The sequence below is a fragment of the Sus scrofa genome, chromosome 5 (genome assembly GCF_054392235.1).
Source record: "Sus scrofa isolate SSC_HxYL_T2T_F1_AM1 chromosome 5, Sscrofa_HxYL_maternal_Yorkshire_Landrace_v2.0, whole genome shotgun sequence".
NCBI classification, from domain to species: Eukaryota; Metazoa; Chordata; class Mammalia; order Artiodactyla; family Suidae; genus Sus; species Sus scrofa.
Window position 1 is genome coordinate 74159761 of NC_139387.1, and position 18641 is coordinate 74178401.

The 18641-nt window shown below is 52.0% G+C and overlaps 1 protein-coding gene across 1 annotated transcript in view; it reads right to left on the reverse strand.

Moving 5' to 3' along the window:
• Nucleotides 1-18641, reverse strand: part of TEAD4 (TEA domain transcription factor 4) — a 64256-nt gene that overhangs the window by 45099 nt on the left and 516 nt on the right. Inside the window, exon 2 of the mRNA NM_001142666.2 lies at nt 18455-18568. The gene's annotated coding sequence lies outside the window, so the exon portion shown is untranslated. The remainder of the gene's footprint in view (nt 1-18454; nt 18569-18641) is intronic.

Here is an 18641-nt window from a genome sequence, read left to right on the forward strand (position 1 = left end):
CATCCAAGGGACCACAGAGGCCGGTCACTCAGGAATTTCCAGAAGAATCAGGAACATAACAGATTTATTAGGTTCCCTCTCATAATTGAGAATAAGAAGCTTCTCAAAAGCACTCTCAGGACAGGGAGGGAGCCTTAATTCCCAGGTTACACATGGAGAAACCGAGGCTCCAGGAAGGCCAATGCCGCGCGCCCTCAGAAAGTGGCAACATCAGACCTCAGACCCTCAAGTCCTGTCCCCTGCCTGGTCCTCAGTGGTGTCCCCACACATGGTCTCCTGCTCGCAAAGCCCACTCCCTTCAGCAGCCTGACTCCCCCAGCCTCTGGAGCCCCCAACATGCTACTCAGAACGTGACAACACCTGGTCCCCTAAAAATGCTCACACCTGTGCCAACCTGTCTCCCCACCCCTGCTGGCTGTGAGCTACCTGAGGACGGGATTTTTCTCTTAAATCAGTGTTCCCACCCCTCCTGGCTCCAAGCTGGGGTTTGGGCAGCCCACGGCACCCTTAAGGGATCGATTCTTCCACGGACCCCTTTCCTTCCTTGGTCAAAAACAAATCTACTCATCATTCCCCCCCGCCCCCGCTTTTACTTTTTTGGCTATGCCTGAAGCATGTGGATGTACTCAGGCCAGGGATCAAGCCCAGGCAACAGCAGTGACCTAAGCCACTGTAGTCACTCCAGGTCCTTAACCCACTGAGCCACCAGGGAACTCCATGGCTCATTTCCTCTTATCATAAGATCTCTGACTCATTGGGGTCAACACATGTTCTAACCTCTTCTCTCTGCTCCCTGACCCCAAATTGAAGTTATGGAGGCTGAAATCAGAAAGTTTACAAGACTTGGGAGTTCCCGTTGTAGCTCAGCAGTAATAAACATGACTAGTGTTCATGAGGATGCAGGTTCGATCCCTGGCCCCACTCAGTGAGTTAAGGATCCAGTGTTGCCATGAGCTGTGGTGCAGGTCACAGATGTGGCTCAGATCCTGCATTGCTGTGGCTGTGGTGTAGGCTGGAAGCAACAGCTCCGATTCAACCTAGCTTGGGGACCTCCATATGCCACGGGTGAGGCCCATCAAAAAGACAAAAGACAAAAAAAAAAAGAGCATATTCATGGAGTTCCTGCTGTGGCTCAGTGGATTAAGAGCCCAACTAGTGTCGATGAGGATGCGGGTTCGATTCCTGGCTTCTTTCAGTGGGTTAAGGATCTGGTGTTGCCATAAGCTACAGTATAGGTCACAGACGCGGCTAGGATCTGGCATTGCTGTGTCTGTGGTGTAGGCCTGCAGCTGTAGCTCCAATTAAACCGGTAGCCTAGGAGTTCCCGTCGTGGCACAGTGGTTAACGAATCCGACTAGGAACCATGAGGTTGTGGGTTCGGTCCCTGCCCTTGCTCAGTGGGTTAACGATCCGGCGTTGCCGTGAGCTGTGGTGTAGGTTGCAGACGCGGCTTGGATCCCGCGTTGCTGTGGCTCTGGCGTAGGCCAGTGGCTACAGCTCCGATTTGACCCCTAGCCTGGGAACCTCCATGTGCCGCGGGAGCGGCCCAAAGAAATAGCAAAAAGACAAAAAAAAAAAAAAAAAAAAAAAAAACGTTAGCCTAGGAATCTCCATGTGCCCCAGATGCAGCCCTAAAAAGCTGAAATCTGCTGAAAGAGTATGACTTAAATGTTCTCACACACAAAGATAAATATGAGGTGACAAATGTGTTCCTTAACTAGATGGAGGGGACCATGTCACGATGCACAGGTACATCAAATCACCAGATGTACACTTTAAATATCTATAATTCCAGATGTCAATTATGCCTCAGTAAAGCTGAAAAAAAATTTAATTTCTATTGAAATATTTCTACTGAGTACCTATTGTTGGACTAAACCCTGAAAAAATGGGTTCAGGCCCTCAGGGGCTTAGACTTTAGATGGGGTGGGAGCTGCACAGATGCTTCTCTGAGGCATGAGTGGGGCAGTTGCAGGGAGGCACAAAGGCTCGTTCTGCCCTGAAGGCTCCCAGGCACAGCCCACAAAGGCCACAGGCTTGGGACACCTGCTGGCACTCAGCCTGTCAGTGGTCTTCCATCTGCTAGTCTAAGTCGAGGTCTTTCTTACCAACTACAACAGGGATGTCTGAGGAATTCCCTTCGTGGCTCAGCAGTTAACGAACCCAACTGAGATCCATGAGGATGCAGGTTCGATTCCTGGCCTTGCTCAGTGGGTTAAGGATTCAGCGTTGCCATGAGCTGTGGTGTAGGCTGCAGATGCAGCTTGGATCTGGCGTTGTGGTGTAGGCCAGCGGCTACAGCTCCAATTCGACCCCTAGCCTGGGAACCTCCATATGCCACAGGTGTGGCCCTAAAGAAAAAAAGAACAGGGATGCAAGGATGTCTGTGGCCTAGGGAGAATTTACACCCCTAAGGTGCCTAGGAGACCAGCTGCTTAGTGTAACCAGGAGGCTGGGGACAGAGGAAGACTGGGGCCTGGGGAGAAGCTGAGCAGAGATCCTGCAGGATGGCATCAGGTGCCCAGCCCAGGACCCAGGAGAAGGAGGCCGAGCCGTCATGGAGGACCAGATACTCTCACTCACCAGAGAGAACGGCTTTGATACTGAGGCTGGGAGGTGGAGGTGCTCTGTGCCTGGCACTAGGCCAAGCCCTTGGCTAACCTCAGCTCCTCTCAGCCTCCCCACCCCCCAACACACACAGCAAGCACCCCTGGCCAGGTACACTGCTGCCCTGACCTCTTCGCCAGCAGCTCTGTGGGCAATGGGAGGGGGAGGGGTCCGAATCCACAGCCTGAGGGATTCAAGTAAGGCATGAAGATGCCAGGGAGGGTGCCAGACCCTGGACTGACAGCTCGGGGGAGCCAGAGGCCTGGGTCCTCTGCTTAGCCGGGACCCTCTGCCCCCACAGCCTCTGGTGACGGTCCTGTGTGGGTGAGAAAAGACCCACGAAGAGAGAAAGGTGCCCTCCAACTTCCGAGAAGTGAAGGGGCTTGCCAAAAGGTGCGGAACTACACCTCAGCCCCATGGTTCCCCGTGAGCACACCTGTCCTGGGAAGGGGAGGAGCAGCGGCCCCTTTGTAGATGGGCACGTGCTGCCAAGACCTGCCTCTCCTTCCCTCCCCTCCCTGCTTCCTTGCAAGCCTGACACCCACCCTTAGCACTTTACCTCTTTGGGTTTTTCATTCATTCATTCATTCATTCAAAACTGCATTGGTGAAAGTGGCACAGGGGGTTAAGCATCTGGAGTCGTTGCAGGTTCAATCCCTAGCCCCAGAACTTCCACATGCCATGGGTGCAGGAAAAAACAAAACAAAACTGTAGGTTGAACACCTATTGTGTGCCAGGCATGGGAAGTCACTAGGATGTGGTCCAGCCCTCAACACCCTATGAGATGACGCAAATACAGTCAATCCTTGTCATTAACAGAATCCTCACGGATTCTGTTTGCAAATTCAGCCACTCACTAGGCTCTGTAACTCAGATCAACACTGGCTGTGCTTCCCAGTCACTGGGGTGCCTCCAGGCACTGAACTGCTCTCACACATGGTCCAGCTAAGGTCCAGCAAGGCTGGACTCTGCCTTCTGGTTTCAGTCAGACCCTAAACAAATGTCCTTTTCCCAGTTTATTTGGTACACCGCTTCTCACATTTTTTTGTTTTGGTTTTGGTCTTTTTAGGGCTGCACCTGTGGCAAATGGAAGTTCCCTGGCTAGGGATCGAATCAGAGCTACAGCTGCTGGCCTACGCCACAGCCACAGCAACACCAGATCCGAGCTGTGTCTGTGACCTACACCACAGCTCACAGCAATGCCGGATCCCTGACCCACTAAGCAAGGGCAGAGATCGAACCAGCAACCTCATGGATACTAGTCAGATTTGTTTCCACTGCACCACAACAGGTACTCCCTGTCTTTTTGATGTTGATTTTGCTGTTTAAAATGGCCCCAAGTGCAGTGCTGGAGGGCAGCCTGGTGCCCCCAAGCGCGAGAAGGTTATGACGGACTTCGTAGAGAAAATACATGTGTTAGAGAAACCTTGTCCAGGCATGAGGGATGGGACTGCTGGTCGTGAGTTCAATGTTAATGAATCAACAATCTATTTTTTTTGGGGGGGGGGGGCCCATGTCCATGGCATGTGGAAGTTCCCACACCACAGCAGTGACCCAAGCCGCTGCAGTGACAATGCTGGATGCTTAACCCGCTGCACCACCAGGGAACACCAACAATCTATAATAAATAAGGTGTCTCTGAACAGAAACAAGCATAAAACAAGGTTACGAATTAAATGCATGACAAAAATTGTTGCAACTGGAGGCTCACAGGAGCCTAACATGTCTTACCTTGGAAAACTGGTTCAGTATCTGCTAAATCGTCTTCTCAGTGACTTTATAGATTCGAACCACCATGAATGACAAGAATCCAGTGTACCCAGAGACACGTTAAACCATTACAGGTAAACATGCGGGCGAGGGTGGGGGAAGATTTCAGTGAGCAGTGAGCAAGGCCCTGGGAACGACCACATCTGGTGGAGAACGACGGCCCAGAGGAGGAGACGACCCAAATGCTCAGCAGCAGATGAAGGCTACACAAAACATCATCTCTCCAGACAGCGACTTATCACTCAGTTTCAAAAACGAACGAGTTCCCGTCGTGGCGCAGCAGAAACGAATCCGACTAGGAACCATGAGGTTGCAGGTTCAATGCCTGGCCTGGCTCAGTGGGTTAAGGATCCAGTGTTGCCGTGAGCTGTGTGTGGTGTAGCTCACAGACGCGGCTCGGATCCGGCGTTGCTGTGGCTGTGGCGTAGGCCGACAGCTGAAGCTCCAATTTGACCCCTGGCCTGGGAACTTCCATAAACTGCCAAGTGCAGCCCTAAAAAGAGCAAAAAATTAAAAATAATAATAATAAAATATAATAACGAGACCGCACAGACCCTGGGGGCCATGATGCCCAAATGCCCCTGCCCTCCCCTCCCAAGGCGTGCAGCTCCGGCGGAGATTGGTGTGGGTCTGTCTGGTCCATCGTGGATGAACTTCAGAATCACAGGACCTGGACACTGAGCAGCAATGCCCTCACCTCCCCAAGCTCCTGTTCCCTTATCCCTCAATCCTGGAGGAGCCACCCCTTGAGCAGCAGTGATAGGGGACCCAGTGGGATGAAACAGGTATTGCCTCTGAGAGGCATCAGTGTGCCCCTCCTCCCCTTCCAGTGGGGACTAGAATCACATTTCTCAACAGGACAGGCGTGGGAAGGGGGTGAAAGTAAGAAGGCAAAAGGAGGGGGCCCCCATAGTCCTTCTGTGTTGGAACCAAAGTCAGGGAGAACCAGGGATGATGGAGAGATGGGAGTGATAATGGAGAGATGATGGAAGATGATGGAAGATGACAGAGGGATGATGAAGGGATGGGAGGGATGATGGGAGGCAGGACAGGGAGGAGTGAACACTCTGGACAGTGGGGAGGTGAGGAACAGGATGAGAGGGGTGGGGAGAGGAGAAGGGTGGGGAGAGGAGAGAGAACAGGTGAAGAGAGAAGCAGGCCAGAGGGAGGAATCAACAGGGAGGGGCAGAGTGGCTCCGAGGTGAAGAAAAAGGAGGGAGATAAGATTCCTGGGTGGACAAAGGCCCCCAACCCACCCCAGGTGCCCCCCAATTCCACCTGAAGGCAGTAGGGTAAATGAGGGTGGGGCTCCAGGAATTATCACTAAGTGAGTGCAATCTGAAGCCACCTGGACTGCAGGACCCCAACGACGACATTTGGAAAAGGTGGTGCAAGGAGACCAGAGATCAGTGGAGGGATAAGCAGGTGGGACCCGGGAGTTTAAGGCAGTGAAGCGACCCGTCTTACAGTAATGGTGGGTTCATGCCATCAGACACTTGTCCAGACCCACAGAAGACACCAGGCAGAGAGGGGACCCTAACGTTCGTAAACTGTGACTTTAGTTAATAACCTTTCAATTGTGGTCCATCAACGTAACAAATCTCCCAATCAGAGCAAGGTTTTGATAACAAGAGAAAGAGGGGAAGAGGCTCAACTTTTACGTGCGCCGCAAACTGCCCAAACTAATAATAAGGAGTTCCCATGGTGGTTCAGCAGGATACCCAACCAGTATCCATGAGGATGTGAGTTCCATCCCTGGCCTTGCTCAGTGGGTTATGGGTCTGGCGTTGCCAGGAGCTGTGGTGTAGGTTGGCAGACACAGCTTGGATCCCACGTGGCTGTGGCTGTGGCTGTGGCTGGCGGCTACAGCTCCGATTGGACCCCTAGCCTGGGAATCTCCATGTGCCATGGATGTGGCCTTATTAAAAAAAAAAAAGGTGGAAAGGAATGTGTATACATATGTGTGTGTGTGTGTGTGTATACATATATAACTGGATCACTTTGCCAATACAGCAGAAATTAACACAATATTGTAAACCAACTGTACTTCAATAAAATATATATTTACTAAAGAAACAAACAAACAAAAAAAGTGGGAGGAGTAAGCCCTAAGCCCTACATTTATCTCTCTTCTGGGCCCATCTCAGGATTCCAAAATAAGGCAGAAGTCACAAAAGAAGTGGAGGCAAAGGACTGAACCAACCAGCCGCCCTCATGTAGGTGGGCCTGTCCTGTCCTGTGGAATCCAGAGCAGTGGGTGGGGGGGTAGGTGGTGCTCTGGCCGGGTGCCCACTCAGTACAAGGCCTCAGGTGGGAAGCACCCTCCAGGGCCCAGGGCATCAAGGAGCCCCAGGGAGCCCGCACCAGCGGCCCTGGAGAGAGGCAGACAAGTTCCACCTTCAGCTCTGCCCGGCTCCCCAGGCCTGAATCATCTGGAAAAAGCCTGCCCCAGGAAGAATGAAGACTCCTGCCTCTGAGCAGCACCACGGCTCCCAGGACACAAGGGGACAGGCTGGACCGAGCCTGGACAAGGGGCAGGAGGCAGTGCTCACCCCACCCTTGGTCATTTTCATAGGAATGCTCTTCTGTCTCAGAGCCGCCCCGCCTGGACAGGGAGAGAAATTCCAATGACCCAGAGGCCTCAGACCCCAGGCTGCCGTCACACCCCAGAGGCCCCACCCTGACCCAGAAACTCACCCCACTCATTCTCTTGCACCCGCCACCCACCCACCTGGCGCTTACTCCTGTGGGCCCGGCAGTGGCCCCACCTCCCGTTCCAGAATGCACGGTCATCCGGTTTGGAAACAAGGCCACGTAAGTGGCTGATATCCTGGCACAAGGATTTGTTGTTCTGGACGGGCCGTAACCATGCAGGGCAGACCAGCACCGCCAGCCAGCCAGCGAAGACGCCCAGCAAGACACCCCTGGTGTCTCCTCCTCTGAGGCAGACTCTGGGCCAGGAAAGCCCGGTTCCCTCCCTCATCAGAGTCATCTGGGCAGGTCTTTCTCTAGGGGATCCCACCCCCCACCTCCACCTGGTCCCCATTGGCCCCTGAAGAAAGACCAAGGCTCAGGATACTCTTACCCCACATCCGCCATCTTCTTTTAGAGATTTTCTCTTTAAATGAATTTTCCCCAAATGTGAAAATCACACATCTGTCAGAGGACGTGTATCCAGAATATTAAAGAACTCTCGATCAGAAGAAAAAAAAAAAAAATAGGCAAAAGATTTGACAGACATTTCACCAAGGAAGTTGTATGAATGGCAGTCAGGCATGAGGTAAGATGCTCAACCTCTTAGTCATCAAGGAAATGCAAATTCCAGCTGCAAGGAGATCCTACACCCGCTGGGACGGTACAAACAAAACAGAAAGAAACAAAACAGAAAGAAATCTGACAACGCCAAGCACCCGGCGCGCAGCTTAAGGTGGGAGGGATGAACGCCCAGGGGCTCTGCTGGGAGGGATGCAAAACGGGGCACTGTGGAAAACAATCCTGCAGCTGCTTAGAGCATCACACTCACACTCACACACACACACACACACACACACACACACACACACACACACACACACCCTACCATGTGACCCAGCCACCCCCCTCCGAGGTATTTATCCAAGAGAAACAGAGGCCTATGTTCACACAAAACCCTGCACACAGGTGGACAGCAGCTTTGCAAAGTCATCCGAGGCTGGAAGCCACCCCAAAGTCCTTCAACCTGAGAATGGACAAGCGCACGGCAGGACCTGGGGAAACGAGGTCCTCATGACTCAGTGACAAAAAGGAACACACCACTGATCCACACACCTGGTTGAATGGGAGATCCTGCCGAGTGAAGGTAGCAGAGCCCAAAGCTACATGCTGTGTGATTCCACCTGCCCTTCTCAAAAAGGCAGGACCTCAGGCGTGAGAACAGACCTCGGAGGTGGGGTGGGCACCAGGCGAAGGGGCCGCAGCCTGAGGGGATTGTCCCCGGGGATGGACGGCTGTGGACCATGATCGTGGCGACAAACACTCGGCTCTGTTCATTTCCCAAAGCCCACAGGACCATACATCCCAACAAGGAAACTTTGCTGCATTCAATTAAAAAAATAAACATTTTTTAAAGTCCTCCTTGGAGTTCCCACCGTGGTGCAGCAGGTTAAGGATCTGGCATTGCCACAGCTGTGGCATAGGTTGCAGCTGGGGCTCAGATTCGATCCCTGGCATAGGAACTTCCATATGCCATGGGCATGGCCGTAAAATTTTTTTTAAAAAGTCCTCCTTATCTGCCCAGAGGGCCCTGCAAATCTACCTGGTTCTAAAAAGGCCATTTATCTCTCCTCTTCTAATCATACCATGATCACAGCCCTGAAATCACTTTTTTCTATCTTTTCAGACACTTCTGCTCTTCCTTCCTCTTTCTCTATCCCTCTTATACACACATGCGTATGCACAACTGTCCAAAACCTACCCATTCTTCAAAGCCAGCTTGAGGGCCTCCTCCTCCACGAAGCCTTCCCTGACTGCTCCCAGCCCCATCAGAATGAATCATCTTTACCAGGCACCCCCTCAGCACTCGTCTATGCCTCTAATTAGCCCTTCCTGCACCCCAAAGGCTTTCAGTGTTTGCTCCTCAGTTGGCTCCCTGCTGGGGTGCTCGCTCCTTGAGCACAGGGACCAGCTCCTCCCTTCTGCTTCCTCCCACTGCACCTGGCACAGCGCCAGGCACAAAGTGGGTCCTCTGTGACCACTGTGGCTTGGCTGAGGCAGGTGCAAGCAGAGGGGGCTGATGCCAAGAGAGGAGCTGGCGCTGCCAGGGCTGGCGGAGCTCCGAGGAGGGTATCGGAAGGCACTGATACAGCCTTCCTTCTCTTGCATAAGCAGCCCTACTGCTCAGACTCCAAGTGCTGGACGTGACCCCGCCTCCCACGACAACCCAAGGTCAGGTGATTTATGGCGGAGCATTTCCGAGGACGCCTTCTTCCTCCACGCCAGATGCTCAGGACACACCGGTTGAGGGAATGGGCCCTGTCCCATTGTTAGCCTGCTGTCATCTCTCCCCCAGGAGGCAGCCCTCTGCAGCAACAGCAGATCAGTCTGTCTGATCTGAATCCACTTCACTCTGCAGAACCACAGGTACAGTCACGACCCACCAGGAACACCCAGGGCCCCTCAATGGCTGGGTTTTCCTAAGCATTGCCCTGGCCTCTCCCTCTTACAAACTTCTAGCCTGTCCAGGAGTTAAGAGCCAGTTATAGGTCATTTATTTGATAAACACTTATACGGTGTTTAATATGTGCCAGACAACAAACCAAGCACTTTATGAACAGTATCTAATTTAACCTTCACATCCACCATACAAGGTCAGCTCAATTATTATTATACGAGGTCAGCTCAATTATCATTATTGTTGCCACTTGCGGAGGCAGAAACTAAGACACATTGCCGTTAGGAAACCTGCCCAAGGCCACAGAGCGGATAGGCGGCAGGAAGGGGCTTCAAACCCAGGCAGGCTGGCTGGGAATCTCTACTGTCCAAATACACGGCCCCACATGGCTGCTGAGCGCTTGAAAAGTAGCTGGTGCGCCTGACACCTGTGCTGTGGGATATGCAACACAGGCTGGATTTCCAACTCTTTGTAGGAAAAACAATGCAAACTACCTCATGAATGTTGTTTTACTATTAACTACACAATAAGCGATGGTATTTTAGATACAGTAGTTTAATAAAATATGTTATTAAGTTCCCTGGTGGCCTGGCGGTTAAGATTTTGGCGTTGTCACGGCTGTGGCTCATGTCCAGTCCCTAGCCAAGGAACTTCTGAATGCTGCGGGTGTGGCAAAAAAATATAAATATATATGGATAGAGAGAGAGACAGATATCTATTGCTCTATCTATTTATATTATTAAAATTCATTTGACCAGTTTCTTTTCACCTCTTAATGTGGCTCCATCAGCCGACACAGCTCTGGGGTTCGCACTCACAGCCACTGCCCCCTCGCCAGCCTCTAGGTGGCAGCCTGACCCTGACACCCATCCACTCAGCTTGCACAAGGGTGACGGGGGCAGGAGGCAGGCAATAATACTGCCCACATCTCCCCATGCTGCCTCCTCTAACTGCTGGGACATGGCCCCTTAACCCTGAATCGCAGCCTCGACTCCAGCATCACCTCCCTCCAGCAGGATGGCCTTCCCAGGATGTCAAAGGAGGAGAACACCTCCCTCCTCCGCAGGTGCGAGCCCATCTACGACAGGTGGAGAAACTTGAGGCCAGGACCACAAGCAGGAGGAGGCAGGAGGCGTGGAGGTCATCTGATCCACTCTCCCACCCTGCAAAGCATCCCTACCAAGTTCTGCATAGAAACAGAAATTCTGGAGTTCCCATCTTGGCTCAGCCGAGACGAATATGACCAGCATCCACGAGGACGCAGGTTCAACCTCTGGCCTTGCTCAGGGGGTTAAGGATCCGGCGTTGCTGTGAGCTGTGGTGTAGGCAATTGGCCACAGTTCCGATTGAACCCCTAGCCTGGGAACCTCCATCTGCTGCAAGTGCGGCCCTAAAAAGACAAAGAGAAGAAGAAGAAACAGAAATTGTGCAGTACCATGTAGTCCTGAAATGGACTTCAGATCAGATGGGCCAATCTGCGTTGCTGCAAAGAGGGCCGCCTCCTGGGGGCTGCCACCCACCCCCAACTCTCACAGTGTTGGCAAGCTTACTCACTAGATCTGGGTGTGTCCACCCGCCAAAACCAGAGGAGGCTCCCAGCATAGCTGGAGCACTGCAGTAGACTCAGGCTTTCCTGACATAGACCCCAACCACTGTCCCACACAGAGAAGAGCCGGGTGGACCCAGATGCAAACTCCCACCCTCACATTCATCTCTGTGTAACTTCTTCCTCCTCTGTAAAGCAGAGGTTAAGAAACAAAAATGAACCCTATCTCACAAAGCTGCTATGAAGATTAAAAGAGAGATGTCGAAATGTCAGGAGAGATGCTTAGAACAACACCCGGCATCCAGTAGGCACTTAATAAATGCTCGTTTCCAGAGTTTCCATCATGGCTCAGAGGAAATGAATCTGATTAGCATCCATGAGGACACAGGTTCAATCCCTGCCCTTGCTAAGTAGGTTAGGGATCCAGTGCTGTCATGAGCTGTGGTGTAGGTCGAAGACGCAACTCAGATCTCGAGCTGCTGAGGCTGTGGTGTAGGCTGGCAGCTGCAACTCTGATTCGACCCCTAGCCTGGGAACCTCCATATGCTGCAGTGTGGCCCTAAAAAGCAAAAAAATAAAAATAAAAAAATAAAAAATAAATGCTCGTTTCCCTTCCCCTTCCTTTCGTCAACCAAAACCGCTAAGTTTTTTTTTTCCCACAAGAATTGACCTTAAGTTCCTATTCTATATAACATGTTCTGAACTCAAACGCAGGATTTTTACATTTAAACTTTTTAGATTTCATCTCGAGAATAAATGTTTAATAGTGATAGATATTAAGTAATTTAGTTTTGGTTTTTATTGAAGTATATTTATTTACAATGTTGTGTTAGTTTCTGGTATATAGCAAAGTAATTCAGCTTTATATATATTATCTTTCAAATTATTTTTCGTTATGGGTTATTGTAAGATATTAAATATAGTTCTGCTATACAGTTGGACTTTGTTGTTTATTTTATATATAGTAGTTTGTTTAGGGTTTTTTGTTTGTTTATTTTTGTCTTTTTTTTTTTTTTTTTGTCTTTTTGTCTTTTTTTTTTTTTTGCTTTTTAGGGCCACACCCACGGCTTATGGAGGTTCCCAGGCTAGGGGTCAAATCAGAGCTGCAGCCGCCGGCCTACGCCAGAGCCACAGCAATGCGGGATCTGAGCCACGTCTGCAATCTACACCACAGCTCACAGCAATGCTGGATCCTTAACCCACTGAGCAAGGCCAGGGATCAAACCCGAAACCTCATGGTTCCTAGTTGGATTCATTAACCACTGAGGCACGATGGGAACTCCTATATTTAGCTTTTTTATTTTGGTTTGGTTTTTTGGCTGCACCCGTGGCATGCAAAAGTTCCCAGGTCAGGGATCAAACTCACACCATATCAGTGACCTGAGCCACAGCAGTGGCAACACCAGCTCCTTAACAGCCTGAGCCACCAGGAAACTCCTATTTTTAGTTTTTAAGGAACTTCCATTCTGTTTTCTGTAGTGGCTACACCAGTTTACACGCCCACTAACAGTGTAGGTGGGATCCCTTTTCTCTGCCTCTCTCCAGCATTTATTATTTGCAGACTTTTTTATCATGGCCATTCTGACTGCTGTGAAGTGATACCTGTAGTTTTGACCGATGTCAAGTAATTTTGAATGGCTAAAAATCAAAAACAATTTTTAAAAATCAGTAGGGCACAGTTAAATAAGGTATAGTCATACAATGTAATATTATTCAGATACATAAAATTATGGTTTTCAATAATTTATATACTCACTATATAGTATTCAGTAGCTAAAAAAATAAGAATAGAGTATAATTGCAATTATGTTAAAGTATATAAATTTGCACAAACACAAATTTGGAGGGACATATACCAAAATATTAATGGTACTCATCCCCGAGTTATGGCTCTAGATACCGTTGTTGTTGTTTTTTGTCCTTTATATATTTCTTTATTTTCCTGGTTTTCTATAATGAGCATGTATTAATTTTGACAGAAAAAAATATTATTTTCAGAGTTCTGCTGAATCTCAGCATTCTAGTCAGTCGCAATGATTCTGAACCCTGGTTCTGTCATCCGATGTGTTTATCATCCTAAATGTCCCAGAACTGACGAAGGGCAAAAAGCCCAAAGAGCCCTGTGACACATCACCAGAGACCTCACCCCAGGGCGCCACGAGCCCACTACCAGGCCCCAGGGTGGTCTTTCAAACCAGCTGCACATCCACTTTCCTGCTGTTATCAGCCGGAACTCACCGACTTCTCCTGAACCCAGGAAAATCCTACACCCCAATTTGATGACCTTCCCACAATTTGGTCCCGTGTTGAACCCGTGTTGGCTACTAGTTAGTTATCTCCACTTCATTTCTGAGGTGCCCACAGCCTGTGTCTTCAAACACCTGGATTTTGGCGAGGGGTCACCAAGAAGCTTACCAGCCGGCCATTTATTTCCAGGACTCCCGCCTCACCCCCTGAGGGGATGAACCAGGACAGCATTTGTTATCCGGCTGTCCTGACCTCCTCCCGTCTGTCAGGGCTCCTCCTAGACCCCAGAAGCTTCTCTCAGGTTCTGAGCGAAAAACCTGCTCTGTGAGAATCCAGCCACCTGAACTCAGGAAAAGCAACTCGAGTGTGGCCTGACTCATGTCTTCCAAAGCCCGCCTGAGCCCTCTCACAGGTCGGCTGTACCCTTACAAAGATGAAGGCCAGATAAGAGTAATATACCTCCCAGAACATTCCACCAGCTGCTCCAAGGAGGATTCTGCCCCTGCCTGTCCTGGTTGTCCTCTTGCTCTGACGGGAGCTAAAAAAAAATCCCTTTCTGTTGTCCAGCTGACCCAGGCCTGCTGCCTCCCCACCCAGAACTCTGCCCACCACCATCAACTATTACTCAAGGCTCAACGCCAAGACGGCCAGCAGCCAGGAAGAAACAAAACTGGCCTTTTATCCCATCTTCTCAGGGGCTTGAGGAAGGGAGGACAGGGCTCTGGGGGGGCTGACAGACACCTTTACTGGGAAGACACAAAGCAGAAGCTGCGGCCAAAGAATGGGCTTGAGCAGCTCAGGTTTCTGAGTCAACAGCCCCTTGGGAGGAGAGGCCCACCCTGGGGGGTCAGCAGCCCTGCCCCAGTGCCCTCAGCACTGCCCCCAACACCCTGCCTTCCCTTCAGGCCGGATATGCAATCCCATCCCCCACGGGGGTCACCCAGCCTTAGCACAGTTCCCATTTCCTGCCCCTGGTGACTCCTCTGAAGTCCATTGTTCCCGTGGAGTTTGGGTCAAAGGAAGCCAGTCCCCACCCATGGGGGCCCGCCTACCCTCAGCAGGCGGGGGGCTGGCCCATCCTCCAGCAGGCGGGCAGCCGGGCCTGTGCTCAAGGCAGGAGGATGTGGGCAGGGCCCTGAGGGACTGGACTTCTAGTGGAAATGCCCCCAAAGAGCCCATGGCTACCCCCAAGAAGGCTCCAGGACCCCATCACACAGGAGGTGGTTAGAACCTCCCTCAGCTCTAAAGGGAAAAGCCAAATGCATGCAGACGACGGTCATTTCAGAAGGAGGTGGGGGCAAAGCTGGAATTGCATCCTGGGAGCTGGAGCCTGGGTGCCAGGCCGCAGGGCCCAGCCCCCACCTCCACCTGGGCCCCCGAGCCGAGCTGGTTAAACCCCCGGAGAGGCGGGGCTGGCCAGCAGCTGCTCAGCTCCAATTTCAGAGCCTTAAAGGGAGCTGTCCCCAGCCCTGCCAGCAAAGGGTCACAGGGGGCAAAGGAAGACAGGCAACCCGGGACTGACCTCGGCTCCTGGGAGGCATGGCCACCGAGTCCCCCACGGCCACTGGGAAGGGGGACAGGGGCCTCAAACAGGCATGGCTCTGGGACAGTCACTAGTGCAAGACCAGGATGGAAGCCCGAGGAGGCTGTGACACTGTATCCCAGGGGACCTAGAAAGGCGGGGGGGCCCTTCTCCACCTGGCTGAGCAGCGTGCAGACCCATGAGGAAAAAGGCAGGTGCCTCATTCCCTTCCAGAGGTCACTCTCCGATCCCAGGGTTCCGCACTTTCTGCTGGAAGGAGGGGAGGGGTTCTGCCCCCAGCAGCCTTATCTGAGCCCCAAGATGGGAGCCATCCCCCAGTCAGGCCTGTCAGACGAGGGTAGCGGGGGTCCGAGCACTGGGACCCACAGAGCAGGAGACAGATGTGAAGCGGACCAGAGTGGACTCTGGTCCCAGCGCTGCCACTCACCAGCTGTGCAATCCCACAGCCAGCTACTCCCCCCTGCCCCCCGGGGCCTCAGTTTCCCATCTTTCAAATGAGGGAATTAGGTGCTGACCTTGGAGTTCATTCGCGTTCGGCAAGTTCACCTGGGGTCAAGGCAAAACTGGAATTAGAACATAGGAGTTGGAGACCCTGTGCTCTCAGGCGACAAAGCCCAGCCCCCACCTCTACCCGGGCCACTAGCTACCTTGGTTCCTAAGCCTGTGGCAGGAAACCCGTAAGGCCTAGCATACAGTAAATGCACAATCCATTGTGCAAAATAAACATAAACGAGCAGGTCTGGGTTTATCCAAGGGTGTTCAGAAAAAAGAGGGTCTATGCTGAAAGAGGCTTAGGGAACACTGGCTGCTGGGTCCCCAGGACGTGCCATGAACTATGTGAGATACTCTGCAAACACTGAATTCTCACAACCAACTTTTGAGGTAGATATTAATTAACCCTTCCCATATTAGTCAAGAAATTGAGCCTGAAGTCTTAAAAGTAGTGAGTAACTACCAGGATTTATAGCCAGGTATGTCCCCTCAAAGCCCCACCCACACACCTGGCCCAAGCAGGTGAGAGGGCGAGATGCTCCCGGCAGAACAGCTTCATCCTCAGGGTACCCGGGAAAGGAGCAGCAGCAGCGAGACCCCCTCCCACTCTCCCACCCACAGTGTCTTGTCCCTTCCAAGAAGCCCTAAACATTATGCCCAGAGCATCTTGTTGTGAGAATTAAGGAAAAACTCCTTAATGCCTGGTCTGCCCGTGTCCCCACTCCCCCATCATGCACTGTCAATCTCACCCTCTGCCAATCTCCTGGCCATGTGGGCTCTGGCCCCAGCCCAGTTCCCTCCTCCAAAGTGTTTCAAATGGTAAGACCCCAAATGGAGAGAAAACAGAAAGCAAAGTAGAAAAGAAGAGATGGGGAAACAGAGACACCCAGCCAGGTCTCCCCAGAAGTCAACCAGCCAATCAGAGGCAGCTTTCCCTCCCAGGCTGGCACTAAAGCATCTTCGCAATGGATAGGAAAGTGCCTTGAGGTCTAGCAAGTCATAAAGAATGAGGATACGGGAGTTCCCTTGTGGCACAGTGGGTTAAGGATCTGGTGTTGCCACTGCAGAGGATCGGGTCGCTGCTGAGGCTCAGGTTCAATCTCTGGCCTAGGAACTTCTGTACGCCAAAAGTACGGTGGGTGCAGCCAAAAAAAGAAGAAGACGAAGAATGAGGATGCTTCCATGTGCCTCCCAGGCAGCTATAAGAAGAACTGGACCAGCAGAAGTGGTTCGATTCCTCCTTGTTCTTGGGACCAACTTTAAAAGGACTGTCTAAACAAATTCTGTATGTGAATCTAAAAAGTACAACAAACTAGTGAATAAATCAAAAAAGAAACAGACTCACAGATAAAGAGCACAAACTACTGGTTAGCAGTTGGGGGCAGGGAAGGGCAATAGAGGGATGGGGGAGTGGGCGATACAAACTACCACGTTTAAGATAAGCCCCAGGATGGAGTTCCCATCGTGGCGCAGGGGAAATGAATCCGACTAGGAACCATGTGGTTGCGGGTTTGATCCCTGGCCTTGCTCAGTGGGTTAAGGATCTGGTGTTGCCATCAGCTGTGGTGTAGGTTGCAGGCTCTGCTCGGATCTGGCGTGGCTGTGGCTGTGGCGTGGGCCAGCAGCTATAGCTCCAACTGGCCCCTGGCCTGGGAACTTCCATATGCTGCAGATGCAGCCCTAAAAAGCAAAAAAAAAAAAAAAAAAAAATAGACCCAAGGATGTACTGTACAATACAGGGAATAGAGCCAACATTTTGTAAATGGAAAGTAACCTTTAAAAATTATATTAAAAATATTAAAATTAATAAAAGCACCATGTACAGAAGTCTCAAGATTCAAAATGGTCTCCTGGGAGTTCCCGTTGTGGTTCAGCAGGTTAAGAACCCAACCTAGTGTCTGTGAGGGTGCAGGTTTGATCCCTGGCCCAGCTCAGTGGGTTATGGTTCCTGCGTTGCTGTGGATGTGGTGTTGGTTGGCAGCTGCAGCTCTGATTCCACCCCTAACCTGGGAAATTCCCATGTGCCCTGGATGCCACCCTAAAAAGACAAAAAAAGAAAAAAAGGGGGGGAAAAGTCTCTTCTTTCTGGGGGGGTCCAACCCCACAAACACCCCCAACTCTCACTATCAACAACCTGTCCCATCACCCAAAGGCAAGAATCTCAAGTTCCTTTAACCTTCCATAAACTCATTCCCTAAACTCTTCCAGGCGACAACAAAACCCAGCATCCCTCTGAAAGACAGCTGCCTGAAAGAGGCAGGTGTAGACAACTTCCTTCCAGCTCTGCCCAGTCCAGGGTCAACGGAGCCTGGGGGCCACACACCCCCAATTATTCCTAGAGCCAAAAGCTCCTGCACACAGACCACCAGAGACACTGCCCCTTGCCCAGGTTCTGCAGGGAGAAAGAACAGTCATGCCCAGAAACAACATCCTCGCGGGGAAGTACACACTGAGAGACGTGGCCTTCCACAAGTACTCAGAGAAGCTCAGCTTTCAGACAAAAACAGCACTTTTCTGCAGTGGAAATGCGCTCCCATTCCACACAAACAAATTCGCCTCCTGGAAGTCAGGTGAGTCATACGCGAGCAGGTACCACCCTCCCAGACACCCAAAGCTAAGGAGGCAGGACGATCAGACGCCACGTGAACTCATCACAGACCCACTGGTCTGACCCCAACCCCTGACACACAAGTGCACGGAGCCACGAGTCCCGGGTTTGCCTGCTGGGGAATCGTTCTCTGTGGGGTTCGAGAGTTCTGCTCCCCAGACCCACTCGTCCCCCGCATGGGGCACACCAAGCTTCTCAATCCCCGGGGAGCGGAGACCTTTTGCGGAGGTCCCCTCGCCTTCGCACTGCCCCGTACTTAAAACCGCCCGCACACCCTCCTCCAAGCCTCTCTCTCTCGAGCCCCAGAAGCGCCCAGCAGAAAGGAGACACGGGTGCTGGGTCTCTTCCACCGCCCGCGTCCTCGGCTCGGCCCCTGGTCCTTCCAGCTCCGCGCGCTCCCTGTCCCCCCAGGCCCTTACATCCCACCCGACCCCGTAGTCCGCGCGCCTCCACGTGTCCGGCTCTCCCTGCAGTCCGATCCCGCCGCCTTACCAGTCCCAGGGTGAGGGGAGGTGGGCGGGTGCGCCGAGCCAGTCCCGCGGAGTCCGCCCGGCGCCACTCTTCCAGCGGCCGCTCTGCTGAGGTCCCGGGAGGCCGGCGAGGGCGCTGCAGGGACAACAGGGGCTCAGCGAACGGAGTCTCGGGCTCTGGCCCCGGGACCGATTGGCTGCGTGGGGAG